Here is a 21,561-nt window from a genome sequence, read left to right as displayed (position 1 = left end):
CGTATTGTTCGCCGTCGATACTCTGGAACCGTTCGCAGCCTTCTTTTTTTTTTCAAGAAAAAAAGAAGTGGGGTGGCCGGGAACGTGGGGTAGCTTCGAGCCTACCATAAACGTAAATTACGTACATACCGATGTAATTTTACAGCATGGAATCAATGACCTTTTTCTTTTACGGTGAATGCAAGCGCGTGTGGTTTGGTTGGCTGCAACGTCTATCTTGGTTGATCGATCAGGGTGAGGAATTACTTATTTCTCTCCCTGGGTCTTGAATAGACGTTATATATATATATATATATATATATATATATATATATATATATATATATATATATATATATATATATATATATATATATATGGAAAATCCATCCTACCACCTAGTAGTAGTTACCCCACATATCTCATATACTACCATGTGGTACTGTATATATTATTTTAAATATGTTCATAGACTATATCTAAGATTTTTCAAAGTAAGTTAGATGAAAAAATTGCATGTGAGCCCATAGTTTTTGTTATATTTATGAAATACGTACATATTTGTACGTAAAAAAGAGTATACTCAAAACATGGTATATACTACCTAAAAATTAGTATATATACTACCTAATCATTGTTATATGCTACATACTACACGTACATACTCTCGGTTTTGATAGATACTACATACAACATACAAAACACAAGTGGTGGTAACTACCACTGCTTGTAGGAAACATTTGACCCTATATATATATATATAAATATATATATATATATATATATATATATATATATATATATATATATATATATATATATATATATATATATATATAGCCGGTCTATTCTGCTAATATTAGCAGAATAGTTATTCTGATAACACTTCCGCACTGCACGCTCAACGCGAGAGCACTGCACTTTCTCTAGCAAGGGCACTGCAATACAGACTAGTGAACTTCGTGTCGGAAAAAACTGCACGCAGTGTTTTTTCGATATTGTTTTTGCTCTAGTTTTTTAACCGTCTATCGGAACGAGGCGTATAATATATCGTTGTAAAGCTATGGATTAGGCGCAACTTCTCCATGTTGAACACTTTTCGATATTCCTCACGGTTTGAGAGCAGTTTAAAAAACGGTGCGGCGGACGACGAGTGACAGCGAGCGTATTTTCATGTTTTTTTCTAAAACGTTCATCGGAAGAAAGCAAATGATACACCGTTGGAAAGATATCATCGAGGCGCATCTTTTTCATATCTATTACTTTCTCTAATTCGTTACGGTTTAAGAGCAGTTTCAAATTTACTAAATCGCGGAATTGCATTTTTTTGAATTTTTTTCAATTTTCGGTACTGTTTTCGCTCTAGTGTTTGAACCGTTTATCGAAACGAGGCGTGTAATACATCATTGGAAAGCTATGGACAAGGCGCAACTTTCATATGTAGAAATGGTTTTGAGATTCCTTAAGATTTTAAGTTGATTTTGAAAATGGTGCGGCGGACGATGAGTGATAGTGGTCGTTTTTCGCGAAATTTTTACAAATCGCTTGTCAAAATGATTCAAATGATACGCCGTTGGAAAGATATCGACGAGACGCAACTTTTTCATTTAGAACACACCCTCTAATTCCATACGGTTTAAGAGCAGTTTTGATTCTACCGAAATGCGGCACTCTGTTTTTTCGCGACACTAAAATCGATGAGTGGACCGCATCAGATAGAAAACCGCACTGCTTCAGACAGAAAACCGCACTGCATCAGACAGTCAAGCGCACTACATTTTTTTAATGCATTTTTGTTTCAAATCTAGTGTGCTAAAAAGTCCTTCATATTGAACTTCTTTCAAGATCAAAGTGCACCACATTTGCATGTTTTTTAAATGCATTTTTAGACCAAAGTGCACCGCATTGGCATTTTTTCTAAAATTCATTTTTGTTTTAAATGAAGTGTACCGAAAAGTTCTTCGTAGTGGACTTTTTTTTGCAAGACCAAAGCGCACTGCATTTGCATGTTTTAAATGCATTTTTCTCTTTTGTAGTGACAAGACCAAAGCGCACTGCATTTGCATGTTTTAAATGCATTTTTGTTCTAAATAGTGTTCAATTCCTCCAAAAATAATAAAAAGTGAACTCCTGTATACATTTTTTACAAAGTGAACTCCTTTGTTTTGCGAAGTGCACCGCAAAGGTTTTCTTAATGAGCTGCATCGATTTTAACAAATTATACACCATGTCCTTACAAATTTGCAAAAAAAAAATATCCTCCAAAAATAAAAAATGAACTCCTCTATACATTTTTTTACAAAGTGAACTCCTTTGTTTTGCAAAGTGCACCGCAAAGGTTTTCTTAGTGAGCTGCATCGATTTTTAACACATGAATGCAATTTAATTTTTTGGGAGAAGTGAACCAAGGCATAAATCAAAGCGAGCTGCATGGTTTTTTCTTCTTATTTTTTTAAAGTATAAAGCATTTTTGGACTACATGACTTAGGCAAGTGAACCTACATGAACCGTTCAAGTGTACTGATTTTTTTTAAAACAATTGCATAGTAAATCACACAGATTTTTAACAATGGACTACAATACTTTGAAAAAATGTACTTCTTGGGTTCATGGAGTGCACTGCTTTTACAAAGAAAGATTTTACAAACCGAGCAATAACCCACAATTTTTCAACTGGCGCACGCTCTGCACTGCACAGACGAGACTAGTGAACCACATACCTTTTTTCCAACATTTTTGTATTTAACTTATCTTTTTTCCCATAAGTGAACCGAAGATGCACACAATATAAACTGAAGATGCGCCTAACACGGAATGCACCCATATGCAAAGGGGGTCGAGGCAAGAAGTACATGGCCTGGGAAAATATCACAAAGCACTCCTCAAACCCAAAATAAAATTACAAGCAGTTACATCATTTTTTTGCTCCTGCCACGCCGGCGGACTGCACACATGCTCCTGCCGCACTGCACCCGTGCATGCCAGAAACTGCAATAGGCGCCGAAGTGAGCTACAGAACAATCTGCAAAAAAAGGCACAGTACTCAAGCAAGCAAAATCTGAAGACAAATTAACGGCAGCTGTACTGTTGGGCAAGTGTTCCACAGCGGCGCCCGCGGCGGCAGACCCAGCGGAGGGGAAGAAGAGGAACCGGATTTCGCCGGCTTGCTTGTGGTGTCCAAGAGGAGAGGCACTACCGGGGAATCCCGAGTAGACTGCTGCGACCACTTGCAGGGGAATCGCATGATCGATGTGCACTGCAGGGGCGTTGACTGCATCCATCGTGAAGTGGATCCATTGGGGTTGCAGTCCGCTGCCGCACATGTTGCTGCTGTTGGTGACGCGGGAGTTCGGTTGTTGGCACAGGAGTTCGGTTGTTGGCACAGGAGTCGAGGCCGCACCGGCCGGCAGCGGAGGGAGGTTGGAGGTAGAAGGAGGAGACGGAGGGGAGGGGATCCGCACTCAGAGGTAGAAGGAAGGTTGGAGGTAGGTGAAGCCGCTGCCGCCATCGCGCAAGGACGACCGGATCTGACGCCAGTCGGCATGCCCACGTACTGCAAGCACCACCAGAGTGCACCGCTGGCGCACCAACCACTGCCCAACTCCCTAGCCGTGACACTCGAGGGGAGAGGTGGTCGACGGTGAGCCCCTGCCTCGATCTGGCATCCGTGGATGCAGATCCAAGCGTCGGCATGGGCCCTGGGATGGATCAGGTCCGAGGAGGCGGATCCGGGCGTGGGGGATGGGATCCTCCAGTGGGCAGGGGGCGGCGTCCAGGCTGCCGACATCGACACAGGGCAGGGTGGCGCGAGCCCAGGCCGCCGGCGAGGCACGACAGGGGCGGTGCCATCCCATGCCGCCGGTGGGTGGGTCGACGGCCGGCTCGGGGTAGGGCGGCGCCCAACAGACGTGGATCGGGGAAGACGGGGGAGAGAGGTGCGACGCCGGCGGCGCGGGGGGGGGGGGGTGGGAGGGGGGCTGGGGAGGTGGATCTGGGGAGGGAAGGCGCCGAGGTAGAAGGGGCGATGGGGAGGTGGCGTGGGGTGGGGTGGTTCGTGGCCGGGGCGGGCGGCGCTGCGTGGTGGCTGGGTCGGGAGGTGGGGGGAGCCCCGTTGACAAGGGGGGAGTAGCGTGGTGTGGAGGGTGTTTTTTTATTGCCTGTGCGGTTCGGTTCCGGTTTTTGTTGCAGTGTCGAAGTGTTAGCAGAATAAGAAGGTTTTGTTATCAGAATAAGGTCTTAAGGGGTGTTATCATAATAGACCCACCCTATATATATATATATATCTTTCATATATGTGTATATATATACATATGTGAAAGTTGCTCGAAAAAATATAACGAATCTATTCACACTACCCGCATGCCTGCCACACCCCTCTAACATAGCGAACATCGACATTTCGCCCTTGGACCAATATACCGAAAAACACCTGAAGCTGGGAAAACATTTCCGGATGTTTTCCCTCTTCTTTTAAAATGCGTAGGGTTGCATTAGAACATTTCATCATCACATACTGCCATGACATGCTTTGTGTTGCATTTGTTTGCTCCGTTATTTATCTGTTCCCCCTTCTTCCCTATTCTTTCGGTAGACCCCGAGACTGCCGGTGACACCCAGTATGACTACGTTGTCGACGACCCTTCCTTCTCGGCAGAGCTTCCAGGCAAGCAAAAGCCCCTTTATCATTCTGATACCGCCTATTCTTTCCCTCTACTGCTTGCATTAGAGTAGTGATACTATTACTGCTTTATCAGTTGATCCTATATTGCTGCATAACATGTCCTTGCTACTACTGATGATACAATACCTGTTATCATATATGCTTAGTTTAGGTATGCTAGTATTCCATCAGTGGCCCCTACATTCTTGTCTGTCTGCCATGATATACTCTCGGGCCGTGATCCCTTCGGGTGGAGATCACATGTATATATATACATACTATACATGATACATGTTATGATAAAAGTGGGGTCAGCTCGTAGAGTACCCGCAAGTGATTCATGAGCTGGGTGCTAAAAGGACAATTCCCCTGACGGCCCCATGAGAGATTCCTTGTTGCAGAACGACAGGGCAGGTTGAGACCACCTAGGAGAGAGGTGGGCTTGGTCTCTAGTCGGTGTCTGAGGTTACTAATTAGGTATTTGATCATAGTACAAGATTAGGTGTCGCTTGAACTACGTCGGTATTTCCCCAAAGACGAAGGGATGATGCATCACATCTACGGTAGGTATTTCCCTCAGTTATGAAACCAAGGTATCAATCCAGTAGGAGAACCAATCAACACTATGTAAACGGTACCTGCACACAAAGAACAAATACTTGCAACCCGACGTGTATAAGGGGTTGTCAATCCCTTCTTCGGGTAACGGTGCCAGAAATTGTCAAGTTGACGGGATAAAATTGTGATAGATTGGATAAATAGATCTCGATAAAATGTGAAATAAAAGATGCAAATAAAAAGTGCAACAAGGAATTTTTGGGTTTTTGGAATAATAGATATGGAAATAAAAGTGGCAAATAATAGATCGGAAAGCAAATATGATGAAAAATAGACACGGGGGCCGTAGATTTCACTAGTGGCATCTCTCAAGAAAGAGCACACGACGAGTAAATAAATTACTGTTGGGCAATTGATAGAACCTCAAATAATTATGAAGATATCTAGGCAATGATCAATGTATAGGCATCACGTCCAAGATTAGTAGACCAACTCCCGCCTGCATCTACTACTATTACTCCACACATCGACCGCTATCCAGCATGATTCTAGTGTATTAAGTTCATGGAGAAATGAAGTAATGCAATAAGAACGATGACATGATGTACACGAGATCTATTCATGTAGGAATAGCCCCCATCTTGTTATCCTTAATAGCAACGATACATATGTGTCTTGCTGCCCCTTCTGTCACTGGGAAAGAACACCGTACAATCGAAACCATCACAAAGCACCTCTTCCCATGGCAAGAAAAATGGATCTAGTTGGCCTAACTAAACCAAAGATTCGAAGAAGAAATACGAGGCTATAAATAATCATGCATATAAGAGATCAAAGAAGACTCAAATAATATTCATGGATAAAAGATCTGATCACTAACTCAAAGTTCATCGGATACCAACAAACACACCACAAAAAGAGTTACATCAAATAGATCTCCAAGAGACCATTGTATTGAAAGTCAAAAGAGAGAGAGAGAGAGAGAGAGAGAGAGAGAGAGAGAGAGAGGAAGCCATCTAGCTACTGCCTACGGACTCGTAGGTCTATGATGAACTACTCATGCATCATCGGAGAGGCACCAATGAGGATGATGAACCCCTCTGTGATGGTGTTTAGATTGGATCTCGTGGTTCTCAAACTTGCGGCGGCTGGAACTGTGTTTTGTCGACTCCCCTAGGGTTTTTGGAATACTTGGGGATTTATAGGGTGAAGAGGCAGCGCGGGAGGCCACTAAAGTGGGCACAACCCACCAAGGCATGCCTGGGCTCCTGGGCATGCCCTGGGGGATTGTGCTCCCCTCGGGCCTCACCGCTGGTACTTCTTTGGCCCATCTTCTGTCTTTTGGTCCAGAAAAATTCTCCAAGAAGTTTTGCTGCATTTGGACTCCGTTTGGTATTGATTTTCTGCGAAGTAAAAAACAAGCAAAAGACAGCAACTGGCACTCGGCACTATGTGAATAGGTTAGTCCAAAAAATGATATAAAGTTGCTATAAAATGATTGTAAAACATCCAAGAATGATAAGATAACATCATGTAACAAGCAAAATTATAGATACGTTGGAGATGTATTAGCATCCCCAAGCTTAATTCCTACTCGTCCTCGAGTAGGCAAATGATAAAAACAGAATTTTTGATGTGGAATGTTGCCTAACATGTTCATCAACTATTCTTTTCTTTCGTCGCATGAACATTTGGACTTTTATATGATTCAAAGCAATAGTCTAGCTTTGACATGAAGATTTCAATACTCAAGCATATCAATAAGCAACCATGTCTTTCAGAATATCAACACTAAAGAAAGTTATCCCTAGCCCATCATGCTCAATCATTGATCCATTCATGAAACACACTCGCATATTAGCTACATCCAATGCTCAAGTATGATCATAGTGCCCCTTAGTTGGTGCTTTATAAGAGAAGATGGAGACTCAAATAAAAATAAAATTCGATAAAGTAAATAGATAGGCCCTTCGTAGAGGGAAGTAGGGATTTGTAGAGGTGCGAGAGCTCAAAGCTTAAATTTAGAGATAAAGTTTTTGAGAGGCATACTTTTCGCGTCAACGAAAACGACCGAGTAATTCCAAACACTTTCCATGCTAGACATATCATAGGCGGTTCCCAAATAAAAAATAAAGTGTATTCCTTTTTCCACCATTCTGTCACATTCCATGGCTAGCCGTCTCCACGGGTACCGTCCATACCAACACTTTCCAAGGAATTTATTATTTGACAACATAAAGTAAATTTCTTTTTCATTTCGGGATTGGGAATCCCTATTACCGCCGCACTCTCGTGCAATGACAAGTGAATAAACACTCATCTTGAGAATAACACATCTAGCATGAAAAATATTGGCCACCCACTGTCGCTTCATGAGTGGTACGAGCACACAAAAAGGAAATTTATTTTGAAAATTAGAGATGGCACATACAAATTTGCTTAGAACAGAACGGGAATACCGCATATAGGTAGGTATGGTGGACTCATATGGCAAAACAGGGGTTTAAGGATTTCAGATGCACAAGTAGTATTTCTACTTAGTACAAATGAAGGCTAGCAAAAAGATTGCGAAGCATCGAACCAAGAAACGAAAAATAACATAAGCGAGTATTAAGTGAAACTAACACCAAATAATGCACCACAAGTAGGATGTAATTTCATTGCATAACTATTGACTTTTGTGTTGTGTGGTGCCCCCTCCCTCTCATATATATAGATGGGAGGGAGGAGGGGAGGAAGCCTAGAGGCCCCAAGGGGGCAGGGAGCGGGCGGCCGCCCTTGGGCTCCTGCCCTAGCCCCACCCCCTTCCTTCTTAGGCGCGTGGGGGGAAGGCAGGAGGGGGTAGCGCCCCTCCCCTTTCCTTTCTCTCATGTGGAGGGGAAGGCAGGTGGGGCTAGCCCTCCCCCCTTTCCTCCCTTAGGGCCGACAACCTAGAGGTGGGGCGCGCCAGCCCCTTGTGGGTTGGTCTGCTCCCCTCGTTTGGCCTATATGGCCCAATAACCTCCCGGGGCCTCCCAGAACCCCTTCCGGTGATTCGATGACTACCCTATACATTCCGAAACCTTTCCGATGACCAAATATCATCGTCCTATATATTAATCTTTACCTCTGGACCATTTTGGAGCTCCTCGTCATGTCTGTGATCTCATCGGGGACTCCGAACAACATTTGGTCACCAACTCACATAACTCATAAAATACTGACCCTACGGGTTCGAGAATGATGTAGACATGACCGAGACGCCTCTCCGGTCAATAACCAATAGAGGGACCTGGATGCCCATATTCTATGAAGATCTTTATCGGTCGAACCTTTATGACAACATACGTAGTTCCCTTTGTGTGTCGCTATGTTACTTGCCCGAGATTCGATCGTCGGTATCTCCATACCTAGTTCAATCTCGTTACTAGAAAGTCTCTTTACTCATTTCGTAATACATCATCTCGTAACTAACTCCTTAGTCACTTTGCTTGCAAGCTTCTTGTGATGTGTATTACCGAGAGGGCCCAGAGATACCTCTTCGATCCATGGAGTGACAAATCCCAGTCTCAATCGATGCCAACTCAACATACACCTTCGGAGATACCTATAGAGCATCTTTATGATCACTCAGTTATGTTGTTACATTTGATAACACACAAGGTATTCCTCCGGTATCCGGGAGTTGCATGATCTCATGGTCGAAGGAATATGTATTTGACATTAAGAAAGCAGTAGCCATAAACCGAATGATCATATGCTAAGCTAATGGATGGGTCTTGTCCATGACATCATTCTTCTAATGATGTGATCCCATTATCAAGTGACAAAACATGTCCATGGTTGGTAAACCTTAACCATCTTTGATTAATGAGCTAGTCTAGTAGAGGCTCACTAGGGACACGGTATTTGTTATGTATCCATACATGTATTTAAGTTTCCGATCAATACAATTCTAGCATTAATAATAAACCTTTATCATGAATAAGGAAATATAATAATAACAACTTTATTATTGCCTCTAGGGCATATTTCCATCAGTCTCCCACTTGCACTAGAGTCAATAATCTAGATTACATTGTAATGAATCTAACACCCATGGAGTCTTGGTGCTGATCATGTTTTGCCCGTGGAAGAGGTTTAGTCAACGGGTCTGCCACATTCAGATCCATATGTACTTTGCAAATTTCTATATCTCCATCCTTGACCTTTTCACGAATGCAGTTGAAGCGTCTCTTGATGTGTTTGGTTCTCTTGTGAAATCTGGATTCCTTCGCTAAGGAAATTTCTTCAGGTTGTCACAAAAGATTGTCATTGGACCCGATGCACTGGGTAAAGCAAGATCAGATATGAACTCCTTCATCCAGACTCCTTCATGCGCTGCTTCTGAAGCAGCTATGTACTCTGCTTCACACGTAGATCCCGCCACGACGCTCTCCTTGGAACTGCGCCAACTGACAGCTCCACCATTCAATATAAATACATATCCGGTTTGTGACTTAGAGTCATCTGGATCTGTGTCGAAGCTAGCATGGACGTAAACTTTTACGACGAGCTCTTCGTCGCCTCCATAAACGAGAAACATATCCTTGGTCCTTTTCAGCTACTTAAGTATGTTCTTGACCGCTATCCAGTGATCCACTCCTGGATTACTTTGGTACCTCCCTGCCAAACTTATGGCAAGGCACACATCAGGTCTCGTACACAGCATGTCATACATAATAGAACCTATGGCTGAGGCTTAGGGAATGACTTTCATTTTCTCTATATCTTCTGCCGTGGTCGACTTTGAGTCTGACTCAATTTCACACCTTGCAACACAGGCAAGAACCCTTTCTTTGACTGGTCCATTTTGAACTTCTTCAGAACTTTGTCAAGGTATGTGCTTTGTGGAAGTCCAATTAAGCGTCTCGGTCTATCCCTATAGATCTTGATGCCCAATATATAAGCAGCTTCACCGAGGTCTTCCATTGAAAATTTCTTATTCAAGTATCCTTTTACGCTATCCAAAAATTCTATATCATTTCCAATCAGTAATATGCCATCCACATATAACACCAGAAATGCTACAGAGCTCTTGCACCAGTCCATAAATGGATCGCTAGAGCTTGCACACTTTGTTAGCACTTGTAGGATCGACAAAACCTTCTGGTTGCATCATATACAACTCTTCTTTAAGAAATCCGTTAAGGAATGCAGTTTTGACATCCATTTGCCAGATTTCATAATCATAAAATGCGGCAATTGCTAACATGATTCGGACAGACTTAAGCATTGATAGGGGTCAGAAAATCTCATTGTAGTCAACCCCTTGAACTTGTCGAAAACCTTATGCGACAAGTCGAGCTTTTGTAGACAGTGATATTATCATCAGCGTCCGTCTTCTTCTTGAAGGTCCATTTGTTCTCAATGGCTTGCCGATCATCGGGCAAGTCCACACTTTGTTCTCATACATGGATCCTATCTCAGATTTCATGGCCTCAAGCCATTTGTTGGAATATGGGCTTAACATAGCTTCTTCATAGTGTTCGCTGTTGTCTAACAACATGACTTCCAGGACAGGATTACCGTACCACTCTGTGGTGTGGAACGTGTTCTGGTCAACCTACGAAGTTCAAGATGACATGATGTAGACAAAGTAAACTCAATCAATATCAACAAACCCCATCGTTTTATCCTTAATGGCAACAATGCAAATACAAGTCTTGTCCCTTTCTTTCACTGGGATATAGAGCACTGCAAGATTGAACCCATTACAAAGCACCTCTCCCATTGCAAGATAAATCAATCTAGTTGGCCAAACCAAATGGATAGATCAGAGATAAATACAAAGCTATAATAATCATGCATAAAAGAGTTCAGAGAAGACTCAAATAATATTCATAGATGATCTGATCATAAGCCCACAATTCATCGGATCCCAACAAACACACCGCAAAAGAAAATTACCTGGAATAGATCTCCAAGAACATTGTATTGAAGATCAAAGAGAGAAAATAATCCATTTAGATACTAGCTATGGACCCGTAGGTCTGTGGTAAACTACTCACACATCATCGAAAGGGCAACAAGGGTGATGTACAGGCCCTCCATGATCGATTCCCCCTCCGGCAGAGTACCGGAAAAGGCCTCCAGATGGGATCTCCAAAGAACAGAAACTTGCGGCGGCAGAAAAGGTATTGTGGGTGGCTCTCTAATGGTTTATCGATTTTAGAGAATTTATAGAGGTGGAATTAGGTCAAATGGAGGCACATGGGGCCCACAAGGCACTTGGGCGCGCCCAAGTGCCTTGTCGCTTCCTTGTTTCACGTCTGGTATCCTCCAGAAGCTTCTAGGGTCTCTTTTGTCTAGCAAAATGTCATCAAAAAGTTTCGTGGCATTTGGACTTCGTTTGGTACTGATTTCCTGGAAAACCAAAACAAGAAAAAAAATAGCAACTGGCACTTGGCACTAAGTTAATAGGTTAGTCCCAAAAAATATATATAATTGCTTATAAAACATCCAAGATCTATACTATAATAGCATGGAACAATAAAAAATTATAGATGCGTTGGAGACGTATCAGACCACTACCAATGGCGGGCGGAGAAAATAGTTGTGGCAGGCTCTATTCATGCCCACCACTGATTCTATTAACAACAGCAGCGGGTAGAGAGGACAGTTGTGGCGGGCAATATGATTGCTTGTACCTGCGTTGGTATTTCCCCGAAGAGGAGACGATGATGCAGCATAGCAACGGTAAGTATTTCCCTCAGTTATGAAACCAAGGTTATCAATCCAGTAGGAGAACCAAGCCACACCTTCTAAACAGCACCTGCACACAAATAATAAATACTTGCAACCCAACGCGTAAGAGGGGTTGTCAATCCCTCCTCGGTATTGAGATAGATAAAATTGTATGAGATTTCATAAATAGATCTGACAAAAACACAAAATAAAATAAAGAAAGAAAAAGTGCAGCAAGGTATTTTTGGGTTTTTGGAATAATATATTTGAAAATAATATCAAAGGAAATAGACCCGGGGGCTGTAGATTTCACTAGTGGCTTCTCTCAAGAAAATAGCATACGGTGGGTAAACAAATTACTATTGGGCAATTGATAGAAGAGCAAATAATTATGAAGATATCCAAGGCAATGATCATGTATATAGGCATCAATCACAAGATTAGTAGACCAACTCCTGCCCGCATCTACTACAATTACTCCACACATCGACCGCTATCCAGCATGCATCTAGTCTACTACCATTATAAAAGCAAGAGAGGAGGCCGATCCAAACAATCACATCCATCCATCACCAAAATCTAATGGCCCTTAATCTTTCCGTGTTTAATGCTACCAACCACACATTAAGCCACAATCGATCAATCGCTAATCTGCTCTGCAGTAAAAAAGAAAGAAAACCACCCGCACGACCTCCTCCTTCTCCTCCCGCACGACCTCCTCTTCCTCCCGTGCCATTCGCCTCATGCACCCGATGCAGACGAGCCCCATGAAGGTGAGGTCCCTCTAGGGATGGCACAGTCGGCTAGTGCTACGTAGGCGTCGGCGAGGACGTGGACGAGGGATGTGGCCCTGTTGTGTGCGACGGGAAGGCAGATGCCGATGGTGCTGGCGATGAGGATTCATGCCGATGTCGTTTGGCGGCCCTGCTATCAGGCTGTGTTCTTATCATTCCCCTGTTCCCGCGTGCCGGAAGTTACCACAGCCATAGATCCTTCATCTTGTGGCTTAGAAGCAAAGATAACAGTTCAAATAAAGTGGGAAGCTCTCCTTCATCGATCTGCCATCCAAGGGCTGCGAATGCTCAAGATTAGCTGTAGCTGCTCCGACAAGCGCATGTGCTCTGTTATGCTTTTCTTTCACCTTTACCAACTTGTAATGGCTATAAAGCCAGCCACCCTGTGTGTGAGAGGGCATGACTTTGTGTATTGGGTGTAAATCCTAGCCGCCGGTGGCGTGCTGAACCTACTTTCCCCAAATTCTAACCAAGAACCCTAGCTCGAAGCTTCCTGTTCTTCCTCTAAATTCGTTGCTTTGTGTGTTAAATTGCATAGACCAGTTGTCGTGGAATTGTCACGGCAGATGTCCTAGTGTGAGGACTTAGTCGTGAGGCCAACGCATCTATGTGGTAGCTTGAGAGGGGTTCGTCGGAATCGAGAAACGCAACACAAGACAAGGATTTAGACAGCTTCGGGCCCCGGGAAACATCATCCAGTAACAACCCTACATGTTGTTTGTGGCTAGGTCTCATTATCGTTACGAGGGAGTCGCCGTAACTCCGGCTCTCCTAGTTATGTCTAGCCTTACCATTATTCAACTTGTCCCTCTTGGGGTGCCCTGCCCCTCCTTATATAAGTTAAAGGGGCGGGATACATGTAGAGTCCACCTCGGATTAAGACTTAAACTATTCTGACTTCTCATCACGGGCTTCTCTCCATGGGCTTCTTAACGTCTTAGGCTTCTTAATGTTTTGGGTGTATTAACCCCAGGCGACTCTGTTACAATCTTACTTAACATCTAGCTTAACATCTGGTGGTTTAAACATATGGCTTAACATCTGCCGGCTTAAACATCTGGCTTAACATCTGCCGGCTTAAACATCTGGCTTAACATCTGCCGGTTTAAACATCTGGCTTAACATCTGCCGGTTTAAACGTCTGGCTTAACATCTGCCGGCTTAAATATCTGGCTTAACATCTGCCGGCTTAACATCTGACTTAACATCTGCTAGCTTACCATCTGACTTAACATCTGTTGGGTCACCAATGAAACACCAAGTCCCAGCCGGGTCATACTGCAGGGTATATCCCCGACACCAGTGCTCTAATCCTGACAATTGGTATCAAAGGCCAGTCCTTTCTTGGAGGCGGTGTGATTTGAGTAGTGTTGGGGTTGTTCGTGGGCCGTAAAATCCCTCTTCACGCTCAAGTCGGGCGGCGGAGAATTCTGGAGGCGGCCGGAGTGGCAGAGTTCGGGTACAGTCGGAATTGCAGCCTGGTTGCCGGAGAGTAATTCTCTGGTGGTAAAACCCCAGCTCCTGCGATCTGACCATGTAACATCGAAGGCGGGCGCATGCGGCGGCATAGGCGGCGGCGACGAGAATTTCCCTCCCTCCCAACCCACTGGTGAGAATTGCTGAAGTAGGCGATATGACAGGCCCGGCAGATTCGAGATCAACTGCTGAGTTGCAGCTTGAGTCACTAGAGTTGGATATCAAGACGCTACAGCGAGACAGAGAGGAAGATCGCAAAGAATTTCAACAGTTCTAGGCGATAGTGAACATAAACTTTGCCACAATGCAGAAGAATTTTGACAAAATCCAAGATAATTTCAGGCGTTTACTGTTGGATCCGGAGCCAGCACCTGCAGATGAAAGAGAGGAAGGTCAGGGCAGTGTCCAAGTGAAGGACAATGACAATCAATCTCCTCAAATTGCTCCTGGGCGACCTAAACAGCTGCAAGCTCCAACTCCACTGTCAGTAACAATGCCAGAGAAAGGAGCCCCTTTGCCAGTGGGAACTGCAACTCTTCAGGATAACACTGGAAAAGAGCTCAACTAGGATGGGACTATGAAAGTACCTTACAGACATCCAAATTTTGGTCTAGGTAAAGAAACAGCTCCAAACATAGTGGTGCACCTGGATGAACGACGGGAAGAAGAGGCAATTGATCCACAGTACAGAAGAGGAACCCATACCCCTGTTTAAGGAAGAAGGAATGTGCTCATAGTAAAGCCAGCAAAGCTGAATATTTCTGAATTTGAAGGACAAGACCTAGAGTCTTGGATTCATAATTTAGAGATGTATTTTGCTGCAGCCAGAACCCCTATTGAGCACATAACTGAATTGGCAATCTCTTACCTCAAAGGGCCTGCTGTACAATGGTGGATAGGAACAGGATATGCTCCTAGCAATGTTCCTTGGCATAAGTTTTGTTCCTACATTTCTGACAGATTTTCTGTGGATTCTGCTTGTGACATTGTCTGTTCTTTCCATGCAGCACAGCAAACAACTACAGTTACTGCATATGTGGAGCAGTTTGAGCAACTAATGAACATCATGAGAAGAGAAAATCCTGGAATCCCTAATGATTACTATGTTTCCAGTTTTGTAGCAGGACTTAACCCTTATATTAAGAATCATGTTGAGTGCTTCAGGCCTAAAGATATGCAAACTGCTGTGGTATGCTAGCAGGATGGAAAAAGCTCAAGTACCAACTCTAGTAGTGCAAACTAAACCATACATTCCCCAACCCAGAAGGCAAGTAATATTTGATCAGCCCAAAACCCCTGCACCTACTGCCACACCAAATAGAAACACTGTTATTCAGCAGGCTAAACAAAACCAAGTGTGTTACAAGTGTAGAGAGCCATGGGTACCAGGCCACATGCAAGTCTGTAAAATGAGCCAGGGAGCTCAGATCCAAGCATGACAAGTGCAGGAAGTTGAAAACCCTGAAACAATGTTTGTCACAGACTTTGATGACCCTGACTTGGAAGCACAGGAACAACTGTCTAATGAATCAGTGTTAAGAGTGTCAATGCATGCTGCTATGGGCATAGGATCAGCCAGAAATACTTTTATATTAACTATAAAGTAGGAAATACTGTTGCTATAGCACTGGTGGATAGTGGTAGCACTTCTACTTTCATTTCTCCTGGAATGGCAAGCAAGTTACCTGTCACTCCAAGCCCTACACCTAAGATAAAAGTAGTAGTTGCTAGTGGGGGAGTGCTATGGACTGAATTTCAAGCAAAAGATTGCCCTTATGTAATACAAGGCCATCACTTTAATGATAGTTTCAGAGTATTGAAACTAAAGGGGTATGACATGATGTTGGGGGTTGATTGGCTCAGGAAATATAGTCCAATACCAATGGACTTTATTAAAATGGAAATGAAAATATCTGACAGCTCTGGGCAATTTATCACCTTTGTGGATGAGACTTTTCCCCTTGCTCCTATAGCTGAGGCCAAGGATAACACTGAAAAACTGTTAGAACAAGTAGTATGTGGAATTTTCCTGTTTACAACTTCTGTTACTGATTTCACAGCAGGTAGACCAGAAATTCCTACAAAGTTGCAGCTTTTGTTGGACCAGTATGAAAAGTTGTTTAAAGAGCCAACTGAATCGCCACCAAGTAGGCCTTGTGATCACAGTATTCCCTTAGTGGAAGGAGAAAAGGTTGTTAACCAAAGGCCTTACAGAATTCCTCACCATCAGAAGGAAATTTTGGAGAAAATCTTTAAGGAACTGCTGAAGAATGGGATCATCAGACCTAGCACGAGCCCTTTTTCTTCTCCTGTGCTACTCGTCAAGAAAAAAGATGGATGTTGGAGGTTATGTACCGATTATAGAAAATTGAATGCTATCACTATCAAAAATAAGTATCCCATTCCTGTGATTGAGGACCTCTTGGATCAACTCAAAGGAGCAAAGATTTTCTCCAAAATTGATCTCAGAAATGGATATCATCAGATCAGAATGGCAGAAGAAGATATACCAAAAACTGCATTCACTACTCACATGGGCCTGTTTGAATTTTTGGTTATGTCCTTTGGATTAACTAATGGCCCTCCTACCTTCCAAGCATTGATGAACTTTTTGTTGGGCCATCTTAAATTTATTGTGGTTTTCTTTGATGATATCTTAGTGTTCAGTTTCTCTATGGAAGAACACAAGGACCACTTAAAGCAGGTGTTTGGGATCTTGCAGACAAACAAACTATATGCAAAAATGGAGAAGTGCTCTTTTGGACAGCAAGAGATTGAGTACTTGGGTCATGTTATTAACTCTGAGGGAGTGTCTACTGACCCATCTAAGATACAATCTATTAGAGACTGGCCAGTTCCTACTACAGTGACTGAGCTGAGAAGCTTTTTGGGGGCTAAGTGGATATTACAGAAGATTTATCCAAGGTTATGGAGTAATTTGCAGACCACTATTTGATTGCTTAAAGAAAGAGGGTTTTTCATGGTAAGAAGAGCAACAAGAAGCATTTGTAACATTGAAAAACAAGCTTATAAACACACCTGTGCTAGCATTGCCTGATTTCTCCAAACCTTTCATTTTGGAAACTGATGCTTGTGGTTATGGATTGGGAGCAATGTTGATGCAAGAGGGAAAACCTATATCTTATTTTAGCAAGAGCATTGGCCCCAAGGCAGCTGCAATGAGCTCTTATGACAAGGAAGCTTTGGCCATAATTGAAGCTGTTAAGAAGTGGAAGCATTACTTCTTAGCTACTTCTCTAGTTATCAGAACTGATCAAGAAAGTCTGAAGTATATTCATGAACAGAAAATTACCGAAGGCATTCAACATAAACTGCTATTGAAGTTGCTGGGATATAACTTCACAATTGAGTATAAAAAGGGAAGAGAGAACAAGGTGGCTGATGCATTATCCAGAGTGAGGCACATGGTTTCTGCATTAACTACAACTGTTGCCTCTCCTGCTTGGGTCAAGGAGGTCATTGGAAGCTATCAGCATGATAGTAAGATCAAGGAGCTCATAGCTGAATGTATTGTGGATAAATCTAATACCACTGCTTATTCCTTTAAGAATGGTATATTGATGTTTCATAACAAAATTGTAGTAGGAACAGCTACTAACCTAAGACAGGAAATCCTCCAAACATTCCACAGTTCAGAGTTGGGGGGCCATTCTGGTGAAAGAGCTACTTACCAGAGAGTGAAGTTGATTTTCCATTGGCAAGGTTTAAAGCAAGATGTCGTGCAATTTGTCAAGAATTATCCTGTTTGTCAGTTGAACAAAGCTGAGCACACTCCCTACCCTGGGTTATTGGAACCACTTCCTATGCCAGATTTTGCTTGGGCACATGTGAGCATGGATTTTGTGGATGGGCTACCTAAGTCTGAACACAAGAACTTGATTTTGGTAGTGGTTGATCGATTCACTAAGTATTCTCATTTCATTGCTATGAAACATCCCATCACAGTACAATCTGTGGCAAGAGAATTTTCTGATAATGTGTTGAGGTTACATGGAATGCCATTGGTGATTATCACTGACAGAGATATAATTTTTACTAGCCATCTGTGGCAGCAACTGTTCAAGTCCTTGAAGATCAAGTTACACATGAGCACCAGTTACCACCCTCAAACTGATGGTCAAACAGAAAGAGTTAATCAATGTTTGGAGAATTACTTGAGATGTATGTGTTTCCAACAACCAAGGAAGTGGCATGGGTGGTTGGCACTAGCTGAGTGGTGGTACAACACTTCTTTCCACACATCATTGAAAATGACACCCTTTCAGGCTCTGTATGGTTTTCCTCCCCCTATGATTGCTGAATCAGCTCTACCAGATGCAATCTGTGAGGATAGTGAGGATCTGCTACATAACAGAGAATTAGCACTGGAAGTGATCAAGCAAAATCTTCTTAAGGCCCAATCTAGAATGAAGTATTTTGCTGACAAGAAGACGACGGGGAGAGAATTTGAAGTGGGGGACATGGTCTATTTAAAGCTGCAACCTTATAGGCACACCTCTCTCAGTCTGCATAGGCACATGAAGCTGCATTCTAAGTTTTATGGACCATTCAGAGTCATGGAAAGGAAATGAAACCATGCTTACAAACTACTATTACCAGAGGGCTGCCAGCTGCATGACACATTTCATGTCAGCCAATTGAAGAAGCACATTGGACCAACCGTCATTCCTTCTCCTATGCTACCACTGGTTGGCCCTGATGGTATTATCAAAGTGGAGCCTGAAGCAGTTCTAGAAAGAACACTCATTCCAAGAAAGCAAGGGAACATCAGTATTCCTGTAGCCAGGTGGTTAGTCAAGTGGACCAATATGCTAGTGGAGGAAGCAACTTGGGAAGACTCTGCGTTCATTCAGAAGGTTTTTCCATCTTTCAGAGCTTGAGGACAAGCTCAATCTCAATTGGGGGGGTATTGTCAGGCTCTGTTCTTATCATTCCCCTATTCCCGCGTGCTGGAAGTTACCGCAGCCGTAGATCCTTCATCTTGTGGCTCAGAAGCGAAGATAACAGTTCAATTAAAGTGGGCAGCTCTCCTTCGTCGATCTGCCATCCAAGGGTTGCGAATGATGGAGATTAGTTGTAGCTGCTCCGAAGAGCGCATGTGCTCTGTTCTGCTTTTCTTTCACCTTTACCAACTTGTAATGGCTATAAAGCCAGCCACCCTGCGTGTGAGAGGGCATGAATTTGTGTATTGGGTGTAAACCCTAGCCGCCGGTGGCATGCTGAACCTACTTTCCCCAAATTCTAATCAAGAACCCTAGCTTGAAGCTTCCTGTTCTTCCTCTAAATTCATTTCTTTGTGTGTTAAATTGCATAGACCAGAGCTCTGATCCTGACACCTGCCCCGCCTCTCCCAGCCGCCGCCGTCGCTGACGACGGAGGGCTCTAGCTTGGCGCCCCAGGACACGGCCTGGGTGACCGGTGGCGCCGGGTGCGCCCAGAAGGAGCAGGTGCCGTTGCCTCCCCGGTCGTCGCCGCCCGACACGCGGGGGCGGCGCCGGTGACTGTCGAGTCGCCGCGGCTGCCCCGCTTGGAGAAGCCGCATGGTAATCGCTGCGCCATGCTCATTTGATGCCTAGATGACAAGGAGCAGCCTGCCAACATCCCTGAGACAGGTGTCACCAGCGTATGTAGAAGTGCAACGTAACTCCTCCTCTAAACTCTGCTCTTCTTCCTCCCGTGCTTTGCTGATCACACTCACTCTCTAATCTCTCTATGATATGTGGGTACAGCTTGAGCTTCAGTGAGGTGTAGTGTATGAATGGATGGATGGATGAATGTGGAAGTAAAAACAGGGGGATGTTGGCGTTCTTGGAAAGAATTTGTCAGTCCAAAGAAAGAAAATGAGAGAAGAAAAGAAACTGAAAAAGGAATGTAATATGTTTGTGTATGTGCTGTATCTGCAGGAAAGAATTCAGTGGTGGTGTTTGGACTCTGCAGAAATGCTGCTTAGTATAAAAGAATCAACAAATCTTGTGCGGGAACGTGGCGGCGCTGGGCACAAGAAACGTTGTCTTGAGCTGCGTCGCCACAGCCACATCCTGGCAGACACCTCCGTCTCCATGTCCGGGCATCTCCCCCACTCCAGCGCCGCAATCCAGGCCGAATCAACACCTTCCTCCGTCGTTGATCTGCGGGCCCTTCATGTTTCATGCCCGTGGTGTGCTCGACATGCCGCCTCGACACGCTGCACTGGTATGTGTCCGACAGCGCCATAAAATTTCATAGTAATATTCAGCTTTGTCCATGTTGCAATGACAATTAACTGTATATATAACTCTTCTCGTGTTCAATACCGATGGGCGATGGCTGCTATCTCCTTTTAGTTTTGGTAAAGGACCTCAGATCAATTAAACGTCCAACCAGAGATATAAGGCACCCCACACAGTGTGAATGATTTACTCAAGTTCTAAGCTATCCAAGGCGTTGGATTTTTCTGGACATGTTCAGAACGAAGGCTGTACTGACATATAGTAATTGCAAAGCTTACATCACAGAATGATATAAGTAAGAAATGATACTCAATGTATTGGAACACTGATGTTGGTTTTAGATATGGAGTAAGAAGTTTCCCAGGAAGAATCACTTTTCTGAACCATCCACATTTTCTCACATTATGCCAGTTAGAAGGAAGATAATTAAGAACATTAACACATATCTTTGGTGAATATTGTTATACTATATATGTCCAATGATATACCATGTATACATATGTAAAAGGTTAAAAGTGACAAATATCTACCAAAAGAAACCATGCCCAGGAGCTAGACAGATTCTGGCCAAATAGATTTTGAAGATGGGAGTTGGAACTTTGCGGTTGATTTTCTACATCAAATTTGGTTGCTGGAGATGCAGAAGGAGTAGGCACAAGGAGGCGGACGGGGGTACTAAATTTACTATGTGTTAGTTGTTAAATATAGGCTATAGGTCCAAATGTTGATGCTCCTGCTTACAAGTCATATGAAATGTTTTTTTCAAATGCTTTATGATGTTTTTGTTTAGTGGCCTGTAACATCCCAAAATTCTAAATTTTGGAATGTTATATTAAATAGATAGTTTCGATTGATTGCTTGATTGATTGTGAGAAATTGAGTGAAATTCGAAACTTTTTGAAAGTTAAATGAGAGGGAATAAAAGGGCTTTCCCAAACTTTCATTTTTGCATTTATGTTCTCCATGAATTCAAACTCTTTTCATCACAAAACTCTTGAGAAAATATGACATGACTTCTTCCATTCAAATAAATGAAAAGGGCTTTGAAAAGATTTGAATTTCATTTGGAATTTTTTTCAAATTCAGAAACTTCAAGCAACTCAATGATTTTCATGAGAGAAGATAAAATGACTTCTTCAAAAACCTATGAAATATGAGT

The 21,561-nt window shown here is 43.2% G+C and overlaps 1 long non-coding RNA gene across 1 annotated transcript; it reads right to left on the bottom strand.

The window, feature by feature from the left end:
- Positions 1 to 2,767: 2,767 nt before the first annotated feature.
- LOC123494356 (uncharacterized) lies at positions 2,768 to 4,101 on the bottom strand. The gene is made up of 2 exons (XR_012187627.1): positions 3,065 to 4,101; positions 2,768 to 2,967 (listed from the first exon to the last, which is right to left on the bottom strand). It is a non-coding gene; the product is annotated as an uncharacterized lncRNA (long non-coding RNA).
- Between the last annotated feature and the right edge of the window lie 17,460 nt (positions 4,102 to 21,561).

Source organism: Aegilops tauschii, chromosome 6 (assembly GCF_002575655.3).
Source record: "Aegilops tauschii subsp. strangulata cultivar AL8/78 chromosome 6, Aet v6.0, whole genome shotgun sequence".
In the NCBI taxonomy this organism is placed as follows: Eukaryota; Viridiplantae; Streptophyta; class Magnoliopsida; order Poales; family Poaceae; genus Aegilops; species Aegilops tauschii.
This window is presented reverse-complemented; position numbering and strand designations above follow the sequence as displayed.